Raw genomic sequence first — 22348 nt, 5'->3', positions numbered from 1 at the left:
GTAAAGTGTAATCATCATCATACTTTTTTTGTAGTTTCAAATTTAATTCATTCATAATACAGTCTGATCATCATTTAGGATTATCAAATGATATAAACTTGTCTATCTACACTCCTTAATACATTCTATTGGTAAGATGAAAGTATTTATCCAAATTTACTGAATATGAATATAATTTTCATCATATTACTTTCTATGGATGTTATGAGTATTATATATGGTGATTTATAAAATGATGTGAACAACATTCTTTAGATTTAAAAACTTCTATGTGGGTTGAAATAATATAAGCGGACATTTTAGTTATAGTTCACTAATGTATAGAAACAAAAGTCAAAGGTACTCTACTGGTCATCATTTTGTGATTAACAAGTTTTATTTCATATATTAGTTGTCATTAGATATGTACACCATTGAATGCTGGGTGGATAGTCTGGAAGCCAAGTGTTTGAAGGTTCTGATTCCGATCTCTGGTGGTGGGGTCGTGAATGCACATGACTGAGGAGTCACATACTGGGACGAAATGGCCACTCAGTACTTACTGATTTCCGGTAATAGTCTATCTATGATCATTCGTTCGGTATCAAACATTTCGATGGCTGATGATGTTCACAATCAAAGTGTTGATCACTTAGACTAATTTTGATCAATCTTATTGTTGACTGTCAATAAGCAGACGTGTTTTCTTCGGAGTTTTAATTGATTTTTCACTTCATCATTCAGAAAACTTGAGTTTTGTGACGTTTGATTAACCATTATTGAATTTGTAAAATGTGATTAATGAAAATTTAATAACCTGAAGCTTCAATTGTCATTCTGAACAGCCTCAGTGTCTACGTTATGTATAATTGAGTCTTCTAGTTATTCTGCAAGTGTTGTATCAGTTCATTAGGAAGACGTTAATTGCGTTCGACTGCTTTCATTTATCTTTTCATGAACGTCGATTGTCTTATTTGATTGACCCTTGAATTCGTGATTGGTTGACTCTGCTAATATGAACTAGCAGATTCTGTCTTCGACGTGCTCGGAAAACATGCTTCTAGAAATTCTCTGACATTCTTGGGATTTCCCTAATCTGAGATCTTGATATTTTTCCTATTGGATTTGTGTTTATGGTTATCTGGAGGGATTGATATAAGTGATGGCATATCATGTCATGTTGGGGTGATCCAGAAAACTTCTGGCAAAAGACAAGTAAGGCTCAGGAAACACTAAGAAGCATTTTATCCAATCAGCGTTCATTAGAAGTTTAGCCAGAAACATCAAGAAAGTGAAAAGTCATGTATAGAGTTTCTGATTGGCTGACTACTATACTGCTACTATGTTTAGTAGCATTCCAGAATCTTCGGGAAACCCAAGGACATTTAAAATACTATAAAAAACCCTACATTTTTTATACTAGAACGAACCTCTGGAGTAAAGTGCTTCTCACATACTTTGCGCCTTTTCTTCCGTGTTCAGGCTGCTGTGTAGTTCTAGCTTAGGGGTTACGAGAATAGCTTAGGAACCGAATATAGCGTTCAATTAGCAAGACTTATCATGTCACCTCACTGCTAATCCCTTTATGAGTAGCTGAAAAGGTTACTGAAGTTCTCCAATGTAGTATTCTACAGTGGTTGGTTCAACCCACTTCCAAAATGCTGTTATTTCAATTCCTGGATCCTACAAGTCTTGTAGCTTACAAACAATAGAATACAATGTAAGAATTTATAATCCATTTTTCTTATGGAATTCATTCATGGTATATTATTGATGTTCATATTCAATGACAAAGAGATGTAAGTATGCTAACCAATTTGTGGGATTAATTTAAGACTAATCGACTGATAGAATCCAGTCAAATATAGTTGCGTATATACATGATCAATGTAATATATTTCTTTCAAACACATAACTTTATTTCCCTTGTCAGTTTGTGTATACATCATATTTCTGGAGTGGGAAATTTTCTTGCGTATTCAAGTGAGATAATCACATTCAAAATTACTGAAACGAAATAAGAACAATTTGAATAAATGGTAATGACTTCATTAAAATCTAAAAGATTTTAAGTTCTAGAGTAAATGAATAGTTTGTACAGAAAAAAAATAATAGTACATAGATCATACATAATATGACATGTAATTTCAATAGTTGAGGTCATGAGTCAACTGAAGTTAGACAATCATGGAAAACCTGGAAGTACTGGACGGTAGTTTCGTCCTATTGTGGAACTCCTCATCAGTGCGCATCCACGATCTCGCCGCATGGGACTCAAACCCAGGACCTATCATTCCAGTGCTTTCAGGTTTTCCATAGTGGTCTAGCTTCAATCTACTCATGATCTCGACTATTGAAATTACTACAATCTCCAAAAAACCCCTTATGATACTAATATAACATGTTTTATATCTTAATTGATCAATCCTATGGTAAGTAAAATGACTTTTAAATGTGTTATAACTTTTTGCCTTGTGCCCTATTAATATATGATGCAATGATTTCGCTAATTGGGGAACGACCGGACCAATGACATATAAAACCCGTACGAGCAGACTTAAGTCTTTATCGGTCCTTCTTCTAGCCTAGCCTTTCTTGTTGAGTTCAGAACATCAATCTCAACCTCTGCAATATGAGTCATGTATTTCAAACATATTGACTGGGTTTATATACAAATCAAACAGACCATATCGCACCAATAAAATATGAAACAACATTTGTACAAGATCTAGCCAAAAGTGGCTGTGAATGTGAAAGGTAGTAATCGATATACAGGGCATAACTCAAGAACGGTAAATCGTATAATAATTGTACATAGGTCAAAATAAATCTTACGATAAAAAGAACACGATTATGAATAGTTTAGTTACTTAATAATTATCCAATGAAAATTTATGTATCATATTGTTGCATAAATACTTCTCAAGAGTTACAATTCATAATTCTTGTCGGGATATAACAAAATGAACAGCCAAAATCAAGTAGTACATATTTTCAAAATCCATTACATAAGTTCTTCATAAAAAATTACTTTCTAAACATCACGAGAATACGATGAATGTATGTACTGATTAGTTAATGAATAACACACTATATGATTGATTCATAATATATTTGATAACAATTCTAAGTAACTAACTAGGCAAGCAGTAAGTTATAGTGAATAGTAATGAAATATAACCATGATTTATTGAATGATACATGATTGATTGAATCAAACTGTCAACTCATTAACTAATCATAGTTTAAAGTAGTTGAACCATTATATCACATTCAAAATATAAGAATTTGTAGAAATCAATGACCTTTTCGTAAGAATAAAAGTATCTAATACAAAACCAGGTATTACTTCATAGTCAATTACTATTTGAAATATTAACTTATTACAATCAAAGTATATTGATCAATCTGACATTGTCATCCAGTGCTTCCAGGTTTCCAAATGTGGTCGTCCAACATCAACCGGTTCATGATCTTAATCAGAAACTTAATAATCTCCACAACCCTATGTTAGTAATTAACATGTGCTCACTAGTGACTAGCTTCGTGAGGGAATTCTCGGGGTTCTAGTGAGAAGCCGTGACCAATGGAGCTAATCCATGTAGGGTAGAGACAGGTATCTACCTCAGTACAATGGAAGATGGTCGTGCAATTTCGTGGATTGGTTGATGTTAGACACTATCACTATTGGGTGCCGGCTCAGTGATCCAGTAGGTTAAGCGTTCGTGCGCGAGACCGAAGGCCGTGGGTTCGAAGCTCACGGGGTGCGGGATCGTGGATGCGCACTGCTTAGGAGTCCCAAAGTAGGACGAAACGACCGTCCAGTGCTTGCAGGTTTCCAACGGTGTTCTAACATCAATCGGTTCATGATCTCAACTAAAAATTTAAAGTACCCATATAAAAATGTTTACAATTGCTTAAATATAATTTGTACTCATCAGTAATGCCTAACTGTAATCTTAAGGTAACTAATGTTCCCTTGTGGATTTTGACACTCATCATCCAGTTTTATAATCTAAAATGTTGCCATTGAGACATTCACGCCATGACTGACTCTTTGTAAATTTGAGATATTTACAATTAATTGATCACTAAGCACTGATCATCTATTCTTGTCTATTCACTTCATATAAACGATGTCAATTCATTCACACTAATAGCTGAAATTTTGGTGGAAGTAATCAGTATGCCTTGAATGGAATAAACAAGCATGACATTAGTCAATACTCAAAAGATCAATGAAATATAATTAATCTGATATATATTTTATTTTTATCCAAGACAGTAATGTTATTTAAAACAATTAGTCCCTTTGATAAATTTCGATAATGATATTAAAAGACGAAGATTATCAGAACTATGTGATATATTAGCGCAATACATTTCGAACAATCTGGTCACACATATACTTGTTAAGAGCATTTATATATAAAAATAAAAGGTCAACTAGACAGGAAACGGGGTAAGAGGAGATAAGGATAATGATAAGAGTAATAATAATAATAATGTGAACACAAAGCGAAACCTAATCACTCTGGATAATAAGTCAATATTACCAGGGTAGGTTTAAGGTAAGAACAAACTGTTTTTGAACACATAAAGGGGGTTTGAATTTTCGTATGGCTAAGGCTTCAATGAACCTTAGTATACGCCCTTTTACACTTTTATACAGCACTACAAAAGCTGAATTTAGATCAATCTTGTGACCTGTTTCAATTATATGTTTAGCAATAGAGGATGATGGATGTTTATCCTCTGCTCTTATTGGGTCACTTGATTGTATTTGATTCTGAAGCCATTTGGGTACATGTTATTATTGTGGTATACTTACTTGCACCTGCCACCACTCATGGAACATAATTCGCCGACCAAGATCTTCTAGGTTGCCCTGTCCTGGACTCTTCTTTCCACTTCTTGCCAAGTGCTATTGATTTCTTTGATGTATGCCTGCAATTCTCTGCAAAATATGTTCTATGGTCTGTCTCTTTTCCATTTATCTTGATAATTCCGATTTAGGGATTGCTTTGTGATGCAGTTTGATGATTTCTTCAGTGTGTGTTCTATCCACATTAATCGATTTTTCTAATTTCATACTGAGTGGGAATTGGGCTCGTTCTCTCACACAGTAGGTTGTTGTTAATGATTACTTGCCAATATATCTGGTGCATCAAACTTAGACAACAGTTTATAAACTCCTGTGTTTCTTTATAATAGTTTTGGTAGTTCTCCAAGTTTAAACTCCGCAAGATAGAACTGCCTTGATGTTTGTATTTGAAATCCTGACTTCTGTATTAACTGACAGTTATTTTGAGTTCCAGATGTTTTTTAATTGTGAGAATGCTGACCTTGCTTTGCCAACCCATGCCATTATATCTGCATCACATCCCTCTTGTTTAACTCCGCCTGGAGCCATCGTAAGCTCACTTTCGGAACCAAGACCGGATAAAGAAGAAGGATTTGATATGTGGTTGTCAACCGAATCTCATTGCTAAAAAAAACCACTACCATGATATAATCGAATCAATAACCGATGTATTCATAAAATCTCATTATTTTTTTTATTTTGCTTTAACTCCACTTGAATTTCATCTTCGGTTATATTAACAAACATAGATTTATGTAACATGTTTGTTTTACTTAAGTATATAGAAATCCATCCATTAGTGTGGAATATATAATCTGTGTTAAAAAAAACAAACATTTATATAACAAGATAACATTAAAGCATGAAGGAAATAGTAGGTGAACAAGAGGAAACTAGAAGGTACATTGAAGATATTACAAGAAAATTGAACAAGATTATTGATCATTTTATGTAGATTTTATGTCAAAAGAATAAAAAAAATGGGATTTTTTATTAAAAACTTACATATTACTTAAATGAGAATGTAAAAAAATGATGCGTATAAGTTTGCTGAAATGCTTTGTCTAATAGACATTGTGATTTTTCTAAATCGCATTCTACTACTGATTATAAACGAATAATGAAATTTCAATAGTTGAGATTATGAGTCAATTGAAGTTAGACAATCATAAGACTTCAACTGATCAGTCTCTTGTTGGCATATGTACGGCACTGAGTTCGAATCTCAGGGTGAACATCAGCTCTGAGATGTAGGTACATCCAGCTGAAAAGTTCAAAATTGGACGAAATGAGCGTCCTGGATTCCACTACTAGCCACTATCCATCTTGGCTTATATACAAATAACATTTACACAAATAATTCACTTTCTTAATTTTTGAAATGAGGTCAAATCCCGTTTTTTTGACCTGACCAATCATTTATCATTAATTATAAAACTACAGATTTAATAACAAAATACTCAGTTTCCCAAGGGATTACACTTATCCATTGTCTTAGTTTTGCTGTAACTTTAAGAGAATATGTTGGTTGTTGTGATTTTATCTATTTGTCAGTATTATTATTGTTACTAGCAGTAGTAGTAGCAGTAGTAGTAGTAGTAGTAGTAGTAGTAGTAGTAGGAGGAGGAGGAGGAGGAGGAGTATTCGATGTTATATTGAGAAATATAAATGGTTACAGTTTCTGACATTCAAAATTGTTTACAAATAGAAGGTTGTTTATCCTAAATAAAATGTTTTTTTTCTCTTTTAGAGACAAAGCAACAAAACAATATTGTTTACACTGTTAGCAAGCTTTAGATAAACAAGTTTCATCTCATGTTATAACAAACATATATATATATATATATATATATATATATATATTCAAAGATTTCAAGTGTAAACTTAATTAACATTCCTATTCCGTTTGTAATTCGAGATTATGTTGAGTAAATAAACAAATAAATCTATATTTTCATCCATAAGTAGATTCTATGCTCAGATTATACAGCTGGATTTTTGAGATGATGAGAATGGAATTAAAGTGTTTATCAAAATTTGGAAAGAAAATGAATTGAATCTAGTTACTTTAGATCATCAGAAATGTGTTACTGATCTGTCTGTTTCAATAAATGTTATATTCCTTTTATGATCTCTCTAACATACCCAATCAATCAATCAATCAATTTTTATTGATTTGAATTTATACTATTTTCGAAAATATATGTGACTGATGCATATGTTCTCTTGATCCAACAATCTGACCGTAAGGTTAAGCTATTCTTTGGAATCACATATTGATCTATGTTCAGCATTCGGTAATGAAATCATACAGTACAGTAAAACAATTATCGAAACGATATATCTGTTATCTAAAATGAATTTTTTTTATTTGTTGTGCAAAAACTCAAACAAACAGTTCTTAGAACACGGCTTGCTATAGAATATCTGGGCTACTTGTTCCTGCCATCTAGATATTACAACAAGTTATCTGTTTCCTTGTTTGTTTTAACAGATCATTATGTCAACTATTTGCATAATCTATTAAGGTGCGTTTGTGAAAAGTTTACGACTTTTCGCTGTACAAGTTACAAAAGAGTCCAATCAGATATTGTGGTTGCTGGCAATGTACATTGAAAAGAATGAATATTATTCAGATGTTGATTTCTGAAATTCTAACATCTAACTGGCGATCACTCAACATTTATCGTCAATATCGATCAAGAAATAAGAAATGGAAACTCGCTGAAATAATTTGCGCTGAGAATTCTATATTGTACCAAAAATATAATATTGAATAAAGCCAATAATAACAAAATAAATCAGTCAATAATATTTAATATAGAACATGCCACACATTGGTGTCAAATTACCTGGATTAGTAATGATGCTTGTAATTTAGATTACACTAAACCCTAAGTATCATAATAGTGGTAGAGTAACGTATGCTACTTATATTGACAGATATAAGTAGAATATGGCACCAGTTGGAAGTGGAAAACTTGGCAGCAGAAGACTGTAATGAATAGAACAAGAAAGAAAATCTGATGGCAATCGAAATACTGGCAAAATGAGGGGAATAGCGGGTTATGTAAAGAATAATTCAAAGAAGATTTGAGTATGATGTATTTAATGTATGATTTTCATATGTTACTAAGCAACAGTGTGATTTTGCGTTAAACTATAAGATGGTTTGCCCCAATAATTTTTCGTTCACTACACTAGCAGTAATGGTAGTAGTAGTAGTATTAGTAGTAGTTGTAGTTGTAGTAGCAGTGGTAATAGATCCAGTTATATATTCGGGGAAATACTGTATTACTTGTTGATGTTTTTCTACAACATTCTGTTGTGATATAGAAATTTTGTTGACGATAACTGATCTAAGAAAATATCAACTTCGGATGAGCAGTAGATTATTTCATAAATTGGAGAAAAATAAAGGGCGAACTTTGTTAAATTCATATACAATGAGCCAACAATATGACAGACGAAGAAAAAAATCTTCGTTCGAGTATCCATTAATGGTGAAAAAATAGAGGTTCAGTGTTTCATACTTTTCATTTACACTACAAGTAATAACGGTCCATTAATTGTGTTCCCTTGAAATGTTAATGTGCATAATTTTATTTTTGTACTGGTTATTTAAATCTCCCTATTGATATTTAGGACTGTAATAAGTCAGTCTAGGATGGAGGTATATCCAGCTGATGAGTCCCAAGTAGGACGAAACGATCGTTCTCAATTTCACTGCTAGCCACTATCATCTCTGTTTATGTGAATATATATTGTAAAATCGTTACCCAGTTGTATTCTATTCTTAACTTTAACATTTTTCAATGATAAATAACCAATACGACAAAGACATCTATGATTAAAAGTCAACAAATTCCACAAACTATAAACGTTCCATATCATTGAGAGAAACTTGAAATATCTAATAAGATACAATCACAGTTGTTTTATTTTTATTCTGAGAAAACAAACCAACACTTAAATTATTATCAGAAGGGGTTTTGTGGAGATTTTAGAAATTTTCACTGACTGAAATCATGAGTCAATTGAAGCTAGACCACCATGGAAAACCTGGAAACATTGGACGGCCGTTTCGTCCTAGTATGGGACTTCTTAGCAGTGAGCATCCACGATTCCGCATGCCACGAGATTCGATTTCAGGACCTATCAGTCTTGCGCCAGGCGCTTAACCAACTTAGATTATTACTTTTCACTATTCACTCTTCATTGTTTCCGTTAATAATCAGGATAGGTTTGGTGACATTAATAAACAATATGTAATCATATACATGAATCAATCTTTTGTTAACGCCTAACTTCACTATTATGATTTTATGTATCCTATACATCATTGTGGTCTCAATGTTTATTCTTAGAATCAATATGCATATATATATATATATATATATATATATATATATATATATATATATATATATATATATAAAAGTTTGAATATTGAATGAACCATTGTATTATGTTTCTTTTTTATTTATTGTTGTTTGTTGAATAGATGCAAAGTCCTATCTGGAAATTTTGTATATATTAGAATGTTTGAAATTGTAATGGCTGATCCTATGTCGAGTCCATATAGCTTATTGTTGCTTCCGGACAAACCAAATTATCTGTTCTCCTCAAGCTACATTTTGGCCTTGTTAATTTTTCACTTATCAACACTGACTGCTTTCATATGAACGTATGTGTGTGTGTGTGTATGTATATCTTATCCTACTCATTACATGTTCATAACTTATTTTTGTGTGAACATAATTATTGATTAACGCTTGATTAAAATGAGTTGGTTCACATGCGTGTCTTTTCGTCTCGTTTCCCTCTCTCTTCTTCCCTTCCTTTGTTACATCTCTCTGATTGTCTATTCCGAACAACGATTGTACAAAATATACGTATTCAAACATCCATTCTCTTATTTGACTTAATTCCGTTATTCACTAACTCGATATAAGTTGATGATTATATACGAGAATTGGCGATATATATATATATATAATTCAACAGTAATCTATCATACGATCTAACTGGAGTCAGATCTCAGGCCATAATGTTTATATTGTGAAAGCATTTAATGTGAAAATAATCTTCATTTTTATTGGAAATATCTATAAATTTGAAATAAATCATTTTGGTATCTAAAGTTTCTAATCATGTCCGTTTAGTAAACATTTATGTCAACTAAATATCATCATATTGAAGAGAGGTTTTAAGTATGAATTTAACACAATGTAAAGACTTCAAAATACGAATGGTCAGTTTAACTGTAGCTAGAGAAATTAAGCCTATTTGATACATAAGTGCTCATTAGTATACTCGTTGTCCGAGGTTAAATGATAATCTTGGAACTAGATAAACCATTTGGAGTAGAGTAGACTAATGTAAGGCAAGAAGAGCAGTTAACCTTATCTTAGGTATGATGCAAATTTATTGGACGTATTATATTACTTACTGATCTGTCTGATACCGGAAAGTCTGGAAGTACTCTGAGCCAACTCAAGCACTTGGTTGGGAAATATCATTCATTAAAATGACTGACAGCGAAATATTCTTACTGCAGATGAGCAAGATAGAAGCTGTTACTCAAAAGCTTCAAAAGGCGATTGATGAGTGGATCAAAGAGGAAGCACAAACAGTTGATGGAGAAGTTATCGAAGTCCTTATAGTTCATTCGGCAACTGGAATAAATGCAAAGATTTCCGAACTAATCCTTTAAACAAAATGATTGAATCCCTAACACAGGAGAAAGTCTAAGCTGGGTAATTTTCCGCTAGGTATGCTTTATTTTTAGTCATATTATTACTACTGATAAACTCTCTTGGAAAAATTCCAGGACTAGGCTGGTCGTTTATTAGACGTCAGCAGTATAGTCCCACTGGCGGTCAAGCTAAGTAAATTCAGTGTCCAGAAGGCGAAGGGAAGAAACAGGAAGAGGTTGTTCATAATGTTACTACAGATGAAGTCGATGTAGTTATTAGCACAACTCAGTGCTTTCCTGTTCTTTTAAGTGAGAATATTGATAGTTTAAAATCAGAGATCAAGGATCAGATTAATCACAAGATAGCTCAATAATGCGAAAAAGGAAAGTCAGAAATAATTCCTGATGTTCTGTTCATCAACGAAGTGCATATGTTAGACGTCAAATGTTTCTCATTTCGTAATCGAGCCCTTGAATCTAAAGTGCTCCCAACAACGTTAACTGTAGCCATAAGCAAAGGTATCACAAGAATTTGTGGTACTAATTATCAGAACCCACACAGAGTAACTACTGATTTCCTCGATCGTCTCTTTGCGATTTCAGTTGGTTTGTATAAAAACTAAGGATCTTTAGAATAATCCTCATAAGCTAACCAACGGAATTGAGTTAACAAATTTGGTTGTCACTTTCTTGAATTGAGTATGCCAACTTATGAATTTTACTAGTCCGCATTAGTTATCACATCAAACCAATTGTAGCCATTTAAATACAGGTTTAACAGAAAGCGCTGACTCTGTAACTAATATGCCTTAGTTTTAATTGCACGTAGATGTCCATCTACGACCCCTCCCCTAAAATCGAATCGTAAACATTCATATCTCAAGGTGAATATATTTGAAGTTGTGAGTGAAACACAAATATACCACTAATTTTAGATGAAGATCATACCATGAAATAAGTTAACTAAATTGAAAATGTGGACAATCTAATTTATTTCATTGCATGGTCTTCGTCAATAGTCACTGGTAATCTACTATCTCACTATTGCACTCTTTGTAAATTAAACGTGTTGAGTTCAAACACAACAGGTTGTATGGGATTACCACACTATGGTTCAAACTAGTTTAGTTACCTCTAAAATAAATCTCAAGTAGCAATAGAAAAGTTCTGTTTTACAACCATTCAATTTACGGATCTAAAACCAACTTTATGAAAAGATTTCATCTTCATTCATGAATGTTTTAAAACAGTTTTGCTTCAATGACACTTTATTACAGCATCTTATGTTTGATGCATGTATTTTGATATTATGTCTTTTTTTTTGTTTTTGTTTTCTAAGATAACCGACACCAACCACTATGTTTTAGTTCCGTTTCAAAATTGTAATGATTAGATTTGGGATGATTTGTCAAGTTTTTCATAAAGGACATGTGTCCCTATAGTTAACATACAATAGTAAGTGATATGATGGAAAGAAAAGTCAATTTTCGATTGATTTACTCATTATGAGTTTTGGTTCAAGATTAATTCCGTTTTGATTCAATGTAATGATTACTCATTGTAGTATTTATTTTCTCTTCTCGTATGATATTTTATTCTGTATAATATGCGATATTCTTGGATCCGATTGACATGAACTATGATCAGTATGTGATTTGTTATAACTCGAAGTATTTTTCATGTATGTGAATTCATCCTAATTATTAATCAAAAATGGGTGTACGAATCAATATATAAATGAGTGTACTTTCTACTAGAGTTGTTGTCGTCGTCGTCGTCGTGTTTTTGGGTCGATAAATCTTCACTTATACCAGTTTTTGTGTTCTTAATTTCGCGTCGAGGAAATTGCGGAGGTCCCTCGTTTCGAGTATACATGATAAGCGTTTCCGACATAACAATCAGCGACGACCAGATATAAAAAGTAGCATTAAAAGAGTCAAGACAATAAGCATTCAAACGACAAATTATAACAATAAGTTAATTGAAATAGACTTGGAAACAAGAATTTGTATTATAATATTTACACGGTTGGATAAATGATTCTACAGAAGTTTACCGACAGACACTAACACTAGACGCACTATAAACACTCAATAAATAATGTTATAACTCAACTATAGATCTAATCTATAAACGTAAATTATTCTTAAGTATGTTTGGTATAGAATATACGATAGGCATTTCATCCTATTTAGACTTATCAGTTGGATGTATCTTGGTTCGTTTTAAATTTCATATGGACTTGAACCCTGTACCTTTCACTTTAAATGTTGAATATCATATCCACTGAGCCACTGAACCCAGATAACCACTAACTTAACAATTAGACAGAACATTAGTTTATATTTGCTTTATGACAGGTAGCAGATGTAATTTAGTAAGTAACTGGAGTAACTGATGAAATGATCTTCGAATGTTGTCAGTATTTCAATCATTCAAATACATGTGAAATGAGGAAGTTGGACAAATATTGCTTAATCATCCTCATTTCTTTTTTATCATAATAATTCTGTTAACCCTTGCTTAAATTAAATTTGTTCGATCAGGCAACTTGGAATTAATTGAAATAACACAGTTAAGGTGTTATTGAGTTTAATCTACTGAACCCTATCCTTTATTATCCATTTAATACTTTGTCGTAGCATATTAACATGTAACTAGCAGTCTAATTTGTATTGATTTAATCTTTAACATTATTGTCAACAAATGAACAGAAAAAATACCCTCTCCCCCTTCCCCCCCAAATGTTACATATCTCATTTTTATTGAACATTAATAGAATAAGTAGTTATTCTCATATGTTTTAATTCAGTATCACTTTTGTTCAACAATCAGTCAATCAGCTATAACGTAAGACCAAGCATATACATATACACCGGTCCAAGTTGCCATACCTCATTAGCACAACAATATATCCGCTTTAATTTAAAATAATCATTGTTTAGTATCATTATCAATGTAAAAGTTTGTATGGTACAATATTGATTTTATCTTTGAAACGTTTTCATTCAGTATAATATTTCTTTGCATTAATTTAAAGTAAACTTTATCCGGTATGAAATACTCATAATGTTTTTCTTTTTTTCGGGGGGGGGGGGTTTCTCGTGTATTTTCTCTATATTTGATCATTAACTATGTATAACATTGATAATAAAAACGGGGTACATCGTTTAAAGTAGATAAGGAATTTAATAGAGTTAATTAAACTTTTTTTGCATTAATCTTTGTTACTATTTCCGTTTTAAGTATTATACTAGTTTCTCATTATTATAACAATGAGCAAATGGTGTAGAGATTCAACAGTTTCTATTAATAAATAAATTGGTAACAATGTTTTGTCAGAAAGGGTTTTGTGGAGATTTTAGAAATTTCAATAGTTGAAATCATGAGTCAATTGAAGCTAGACCACCATGGAAATCCTGGAAGCACTGATAGGTCATTGGTTCGAATCTAACGGGGGGCGGGATCGTGGATGCGCACTTCTGGGGAGTCCCATACTAAGATGAAACGGCCGTCCAGTACTTCCACGTTTTCGATGATGGTCTAGCTTCAACTGACTCATGATCTGAACCATTGAAATTACTATAATATCCACAAAACCCCTTCTGATACTAATCAACATTTGCTCACTAGTGACTGGCTTCAAGAGATATATCCTGGAGTTCTAGTGAGAAGCAGTGACCAGTTGTGTTCAACCGGGTCAGTTGTGAGGTAGTAACTCACTGATGACAATGGTGGATATGTCACTCAATTTCGTGGATTAGTTGAAATTAGACATTAACACCGTTGGATGCCAGCTCAGTGGTCTAGTTGGTTAAGCTCCTGGCACGAGACTGATAGGTCCTGGGTTGGAATCCCGCGAGGCGGTGTCATGGATGCGCACTGCTGAGGAGTGTCACAATAGGACGAAACGGCCGTCCAGTGCTTCCAGGTTTTTCATAGTGGTCTAGTTTCAGTTGACTCGTGATTTCAACAATCGAAAAAATATTTTGTTTTATTACAATCAAAACACAAGGATTATAGCTTCCATGGTTCATTATAACAAGTGGATTAATTAATTAATTAAATTGTTGAATACATAGAAGTTTCTAGAATGATTGATAATGAAACAATCATTAGATTATTATTAATTAGTAAGATTTTTACATTACCAGATTTCATAATATATACTGAAAGTATTCAAGAGTATCTTGTCATTATCAAATGATTATTCAGTAAGATTCAATTTCATAAGATTTATGACTGATGGCATCAAAAAAATGATCTTTTATCTAATTCAATTACTGTCAGTAAACTAATTATTGAAGCTTCAACTTGATTAGATCTAATTTATAATAATCATTCATAGTTAGCGACAATATTGAGGTTAAACTTGATAATTTTCAGCAAATTGAGTATTGCGTAAGGTATTCATTGTAGAATAACGATACGTTCATGATATAACAAGGATTAGAAATTTAAATTATTGACTATTCATGAGACAGTGAAAATAAGTAACCGAATTCGGTTAGTAAATTATTAAAATGTATCAAAGAATAAGGCAGAATATTTGGTTCAATCAAAATTAAAATAGGTTTGATTATATCCACGAGTTAGTTTTCTACGGGATGGGGTCGCTAACTCCATGCCTAAACCTCTTCTTTTACCCGAGCTTGGGACCGGCAGTAACTCTGAGAGAGCTACAAGCGAATAAAGAGGATCGGATGCGAACATAAAGATAAGGATTGGCAAAACAAGGGTAAATGACATCGTGTTATCCACTTAGCCACTGAGCCCAGATAGCCAGTAGCTTGTACAATGGCGTGAAGTTTTAGTTCATTTTAGTTCATTTAAAGATGGAAGTACACTCAGACGAAGAGTCTTAAATAGGGCGAAACGCGCGTACTGGATTCCACTGCTAGTCACCATTCATCTTTGCTTGTAAAGCTTATGATTTAAGGCAATATTGAGGCAATCCTTACAGGATGCACATATGCCAATAAGAGACTGATCAATCGCAGTGATCATCATCGATGGTATGATTCAAACAGCCAATGCAAAAATTAATTATAAGAATTAAATAGCCCAGTTAAGCAAATACTTCTACTCAGACGTTTTGTATAAAGGTAAATCGGACAAAGAAATATTTCTTTTTTGAATAATTTTTCATCGCTCCTCTACACCACTATAGTTATCAAATTAAAATGTATGAATGAGCTAACTACGATCTAGAAAGCAACTTCAACTTCACGGTGCACACATCAAACTACAATGAGGATTATCTTATACATCATGATTATTAGAGTTACGAAATGATGCTCAATTTGACATACTACCATAAAGGTTAAGAAAAGTTGCACAGAAAACATTCATTGTAGTCAAACTGATCACTTGTTTTAATGATTATCTGACAATGTAAACGACCAACATAAACAGACTGCCTAAATTTGCCACATCAGTGTATTTCATTCAAATCAACTACTTCTGAAAAGTTAGTCATACAAGGCATACAACTAGACTAATCCGTTACTGTATCGCTGAACAGCATCCAGCCAGCTCAAGTTAAAGACAGTTAAGGATGGCTAAGATTTCTATATTCTTAATAACCTGGTTGACAAACGGCATCAAACCCATTTGAATGAAGCTCCTAAAGTTATCCACCGGTTACCATGAGATTCACAATTACATGGTTTTTATGTCCCCGGAACTGTCGAAACATGCATTTAAAAATAAAACCGTCCTTCGGTATATCAGACCCAATATTCACATGAGAACACTGAAATAAATAAGTTTAATTACGAAACTGAATTTTAGTACATACAAACCATAGGTATAAACACGATTGTTCTTCCAATACAAACAAGAAAACGTGAGGTGTGTAATCGACTTCCTCCAATAGTATGTCTCGTCCAAAAGTTCTTACCCACCGCCTAATCTTTAAATAACATTTGGGCACTGGCATGTAAATGAAAGTTTAGTTGTGTCGCACTCCTTGATGCATGACGTTTAATCTTCGAGGAATAAATTTTTTAGGATGTGAAATTGTATTTCGGTATATCATTATCTCCCTTATCATGCAACTATTCAAAAACGTAGTTCTAATCGTCCAATGAAGAACTTACTTTCCGATGAATAAAAACTGTGAACTTCAATGGAGTACCATTTTACAAATCTTGTTACCACAGTCATGTCATTTGACATGTCTGTAGCGAACAATTAGGTGAAGAATATGTTTGAAGAAATGTTTGTCAGCACTGGATTTTCAACAGAAGAAGAGTTTGTCAGACAGTTAACAGTTAATGGGAAGTAATTTTTCACTCGTTTTATTGTCTGTGATAGCTATCGAAAAGCGAATGACTTTTATATTAAGTATGTGTTCAAAGTTAAAGGACATAGGCAGTGGCTGACAATATCATCTACACAAAGGTACGTGTCACTAAATATCATGTACGTACTATTTTAAGCAAGTTGTTGGTTGCAGATGTTAGTCCTTTGCTCATGTTCGTCTGGTGGATGGACTGTTCACCGTAACCAGATGGTCAATGACTCATAAACATGACTTGCGACATATTTCTTATGAGAGAAGCTCATGTTACCATCATTTAACGGAAGATCAAATAAAAGGTATTTGTCCACTACTGTTGTCTGAACCTCTAATCTTCGTTGTAATGAACCTTGTTTCCCTGAATTATAAGTCTTTAAGACTTGAGAAACGAGCTTAAAACGGCTGTAGCAAATTACCATCCAGTTCTTGGCTAATCAGAAAACGGCTTTTATAAATAAATAACATATTAGAAAAGAAAGCAATACTATTTCAGTCATTGATAAGCCTGATATCTTCTAAAAGTCATTCTGCTTGTACATTGGAAAAAAACAATGATATATAAATTCGTGCTTATAGATGTTGATTGCCCATCTTCTCGAACTGTTATGAGGTCATGAATAAACTTTTAAAAGTCCTTTTATTGTTCCAAGTTAGCGTTAGGTATTTAGAGTAGGGGATAGGGGGTTAAAGTTATTGAAGTCATATATAAGAGGGACTTTGTGGTTAGTTCATCTGTAAAATATAGTACCAGCATGTTATTTTTTCGCATTAATTAAGGGTTTAGTGTTACAATTTAGTGATAGTAAAGATTTACCTGTTAATTACAATTCGAAGATGTAGAATCACATATCTGATTCATTTACTACTATCAACTGGACTATGATGGCAAAAAGGTAATTGTTTAAGTAGTCTATAAAGATTATAAATAAAGGTATTTCCCCCGCTCATTTTAAAGAATATTTGAATTTCGCCCAAAAACTGAAAGGTCCCATTCTCATTTTGGAATGACTCGTACATAAAGTGTACTGTTTTCTAGCTTTTATTGTAAGTTTCAAAGGTAAATCGTTATCTCCCAAATACACGTCAAGATCTGATATTCACGAATTTAATTCCTGACAGGTTTATAAATTTGTCCACTGTTTACAGAATATCAATTATCGCACAATCATTTTTGTATTTTCTTTTAATAAAATTTTTTCATCCCGTTTTGTCCAACAAAATGATTAGTATCAGACAGGGGGTTTGTGGATATTATAGTAATTTAATAGTTGAATTCATGAGTTCGTTAAAGCTAGATCGTCATGAAAAACCTGGAAACACTGGACGGCTGTTTTTTCCTAGCATGGGACTCCTCTGCAGTGCGCATCCACTATCACGCCTTGCGGGATTCAAACCCAGAACCTATTAGTCACGCGCACGAGCACCTAAAATCTAGACCATTGGGTTGGTATCCAACGGTGTTAATGTCTAACTTCAATTAATCCACGAAGTTGCGCAACCGTCCACCATTTTCTTCACTGAGTTGCTATCTCACAAAAGACCCGGTTAAACTCCTCCACTGGTCACTACTTCTCACTAGGACTTCAGGAAATACCTCTTGGAGACCATCACTAGTGAGCATATGATCAGATTGAGGGTTTATGGATATTATAGTAATTTAACAGTTGAATTCATGAATTCATTGAAGCTAGACCACCATAGAAAACGTGGAAGCACTGAACGACTGTTTCTTCCTAGTATGGGATTCATCAGCAGTGGGCATTCATGATTTCTGAAAAGTGATATTTTATTGTGATATGCAGTATCCGAAAATTTCATCACTAAGCCTCAGCAATCACAATAATCGTGCAATAAATATCAGCCCCTGTTTTACAATTCTCAAAACTAGGGTAAATCAATAAATATCAAACATAAATAATCATTCAATAATGATTAAGTGTATATCCTTCTATGATTTGAATGAGTTTGATTAGAACTACTTTATTTTCATTTAGTAGTTAGTTACATAGTTGAATGATTGATGGATTGGTTGAAATAACATAGTCTTTGTTTCACTCATATATTTCCGTGATCCTTTGATGTTGTTATTCTCAATTGAAAGACGTGCTTTATTGTTACTTTGATGATATCCTTAGTATTATCTCATTAATGAAAAATAAACTATGAATTGAAATTCCTACATTAAAGTTGATGTTTCAGTTGAAAGTAAACTGTGATTGATCTCAATGAACAAACACAGGCATTTCCGGGAAAATTAAATAGTAGAGATTATGTATAACTTAAAAATTCAATGTTTAGGCATTAAACCATTAACTAGTCTTAGCTAGATAGCCATTGTAAACCTGTGTTCAAAAGATATTTGTTCCATTATAGTAGTGAACTTCTTAGTGGCAGTACTCTTTTAAAATCCTTCCAGAGACTGAACCTTGGAAATTCTGTGTCCTGTGTGAACGCCTAATCTCTAAACCACTTAGGTGATATCCAATGGTTTGCATGTCAAACTTCAATCCATTCATGATGTTGTATGACCGTCTAGCTGAGTATATGATTTAAACTATGGAAACTTTACAATCTCAACAAACCCTCTTATACTACTAACAGTAAGCATGTGCTCACTGGTGACCAGCTTCATGATGCAACACCTATAGTTCCAGTGGTAAGCTGTGGTCAGTTGAGTTCAACCATATCGAGTTTGAGACAATTATTCACCACAGGCAGTGGGATATGGTCTCGCACTACCGTTGGCTGATTAAAGTTAAACCTGTACACTGTTGCTTGCTAGCTTGATGATCTAAAGGTAAGAGTCTCTGTGAGAAACAGAAGGTCCGAGGTTCGATCCATTTAGGAGTGGTAGATGTGCAATAGTTAGAAGTCCCATACAAGGTCAAAAAAGTTGTCTAATCTGCACATCAAATCCTAACTCCAATTCTTTAGCCTTAATCTTTAATTTTAAACACCTAAACCAATCTTCAACAATGTGGGGACTCTTAAGTATCTAAAACATCTTTATAACGCTTCTAAAAGATTGATAATCTATATCCATATGAATAAATTTATATTTTTTGATCTTCTTCGGCTGAAAAGCAGAGTAGTCTGTATCAGACTACAATAGATTTATCGATCATGTAAAATCTATTTCCTCTTTAGAACGTTATTGTTTTTTTCCCCACAAAACTATTCACTTACAGGAACGATCTTCTGATAGACTAACAGTTGGATAAAAACTCACCAGTTTTTTAAGCTTATCCATCTACTAAGTGTATTCTCTGACTGACAGGAGTTTAACAAGTGGAAAGACAGGTTGTTAATTTCAAAACAAATCTGGATCCACTAACAAAAAGAAGTAGAATGAGTATCCTACAGAAAATTCTAATCAAACAAGACTCAATGAAAGGATTGGTAAAACAGAAAGTTAATTATGTCTACCTAACAATCCCAGAATATAATAAAACCTGCTTTCAGGAAATTATTCTATCTCGTATTTTATTTATAGATGAACCAAAATTTATTACTAACTAACTCCTGATACTCCTCATGGAGCATAGACCATCAACCGGAATTCTCCAATCTACCCTGAGTTAGGCTCTCCTTCCCAGCTGTTGCCAAATGCTATTCGTCCTTTTGATGTCATGGTTGTAGTGTTTTATTTTATAGATGATATTGTGTTCATTCTCTTCCGCTGTTTTATCATTTGGTCTGTATAAAATAGTGAAAACTGTTTCCATTTGTTTGTGAGCGAATGTGATGACAAATTAGATACCTCCTATATCGAGATATACATGGACGTAGGCGAATCATTAAAACGATATAACAAAATAACTTACATATCAACGATCATCAATAGCCATGGAGATGAGCTCAATTGAAGAAAAACATTAGAATTCTGAACGGAGAAAATACAAAGAATAAAGAGGAATTTCTGGAAATATAATATTCAAGTCAGTTTGTTATTAAGAAGCAGATTGGCATGTACCGCGTTTATTAATCTATTAAGAAAAATTCATCCATTTCACGTACCCATCTTCTGTTTACAAAACTAGTACACTGTAGATAGATTTCTCAAAAGCTAATGAAATAACCTAAGTTATGTGCTTCTTTTGCAACCACGAATCACTTTGCTTATCGTAATGCTGAAAATTTACTTGGTATTTGAATCTGTGAGAACAACATCAATTGGTTCATGATCTCAATCAAAAATTTAATAATCTCCACAACCTCTGTACTGATAATTAACATGTGCTCACTAGTGACTAGGTTCGTGAGGGAATTCTCGGGGTTCTAGTGAGAAGCCGTGACCAATGGAGCTAATTCATGTCGGGTAGAGACAGGTATCTACCTCAGTACAATGGTAGTTGGTCGTGCAATTTCGTGGATCGGTTGATGTTAGACACTATCACTATTGGATTCCGGCTCAGTGGTCCAGTAGGTTAGGAGTTCGCGCGCAGGACCGAAGGTCCTGGTTTCGAATCTCGCGGGGTGTGGGATCGTGGATGCGCACTGCTGAGGAGTCCCACAAGGGGACGAAACGGCCATCCAGTGCTTGCAGGTTTCCAACGATGGCCTAACATCAATCGGTTCATGACCTCAATCAACTTAATAATCTCCACAACCCCTATACTAGTTAACTTTATACATTGAAACACATGTTCGTATATATAAATTAACCGAAAAGAAAATACTTTACTTTAGGTCGAATAGGACCTAATCAATATTGTTTGTTTCCAGTGGTTATTCAAGTTGTTGTCAACATGGATGTTGATTTGCAAATCATCTTTAGCATAGTCAAAATTAGGAAATATATGAAACACTAGAAAGATTAAACAAATTTTTAGGGTCACAAATTAATTAATGTTAAAAGTTCGAATATTTTCTTATTGCTAACATATTCATTTATTAAGTATTTTAGGGCAAACCTGAAGATCCTAAATTGACTTCCTGTTGATCTTTTTAGTGCAGACCGTTTAAGAATCTTATACAAGGTTAAATAGCTTTCTAATTTTATTTAAAATAATTTGGATTATTCTATTGTTGTAGATATCCAAACTCAGTAGCTCATCGGATAAAGCATTGGGATTCGAAACGAAAATTACTGAGTTGAAGTCCCGACGTGAATACTGATATTAAGATACTGTTACATCTAGATGATGAGTGCTAAATAGGACGGGAAGTGCTTTTTTGACTCCATTCTTAATCACATTCCCTCTATTCTATTGTAGTGACCTACTTTTATCAAGAGAACGCGATTGGTGTAATGGAAACAATTATTATTATAACCAATTGTACCAGGGATTATTTTACCGTACTTGTTTGTTTAACTGTACCAAAACACATGCATTCTTCCGTTGATTGTGACCTTGAACTAATTCGGTTACGCTTAGTAACTACACTTGTAACCTCGCACGATCTTGGTATTCTTTCGATACCACGAGATCGCTAACAAATACATCTCGACTACAGCCTTCAACTGCCTTTTGGTATTTGGCTTATGGGGGATCTTATCGGT

This window comes from Schistosoma haematobium, chromosome 6 (genome assembly GCF_000699445.3).
Source record: "Schistosoma haematobium chromosome 6, whole genome shotgun sequence".
In the NCBI taxonomy this organism is placed as follows: domain Eukaryota; kingdom Metazoa; phylum Platyhelminthes; class Trematoda; order Strigeidida; family Schistosomatidae; genus Schistosoma; species Schistosoma haematobium.
This window is presented reverse-complemented; position numbering follows the sequence as displayed.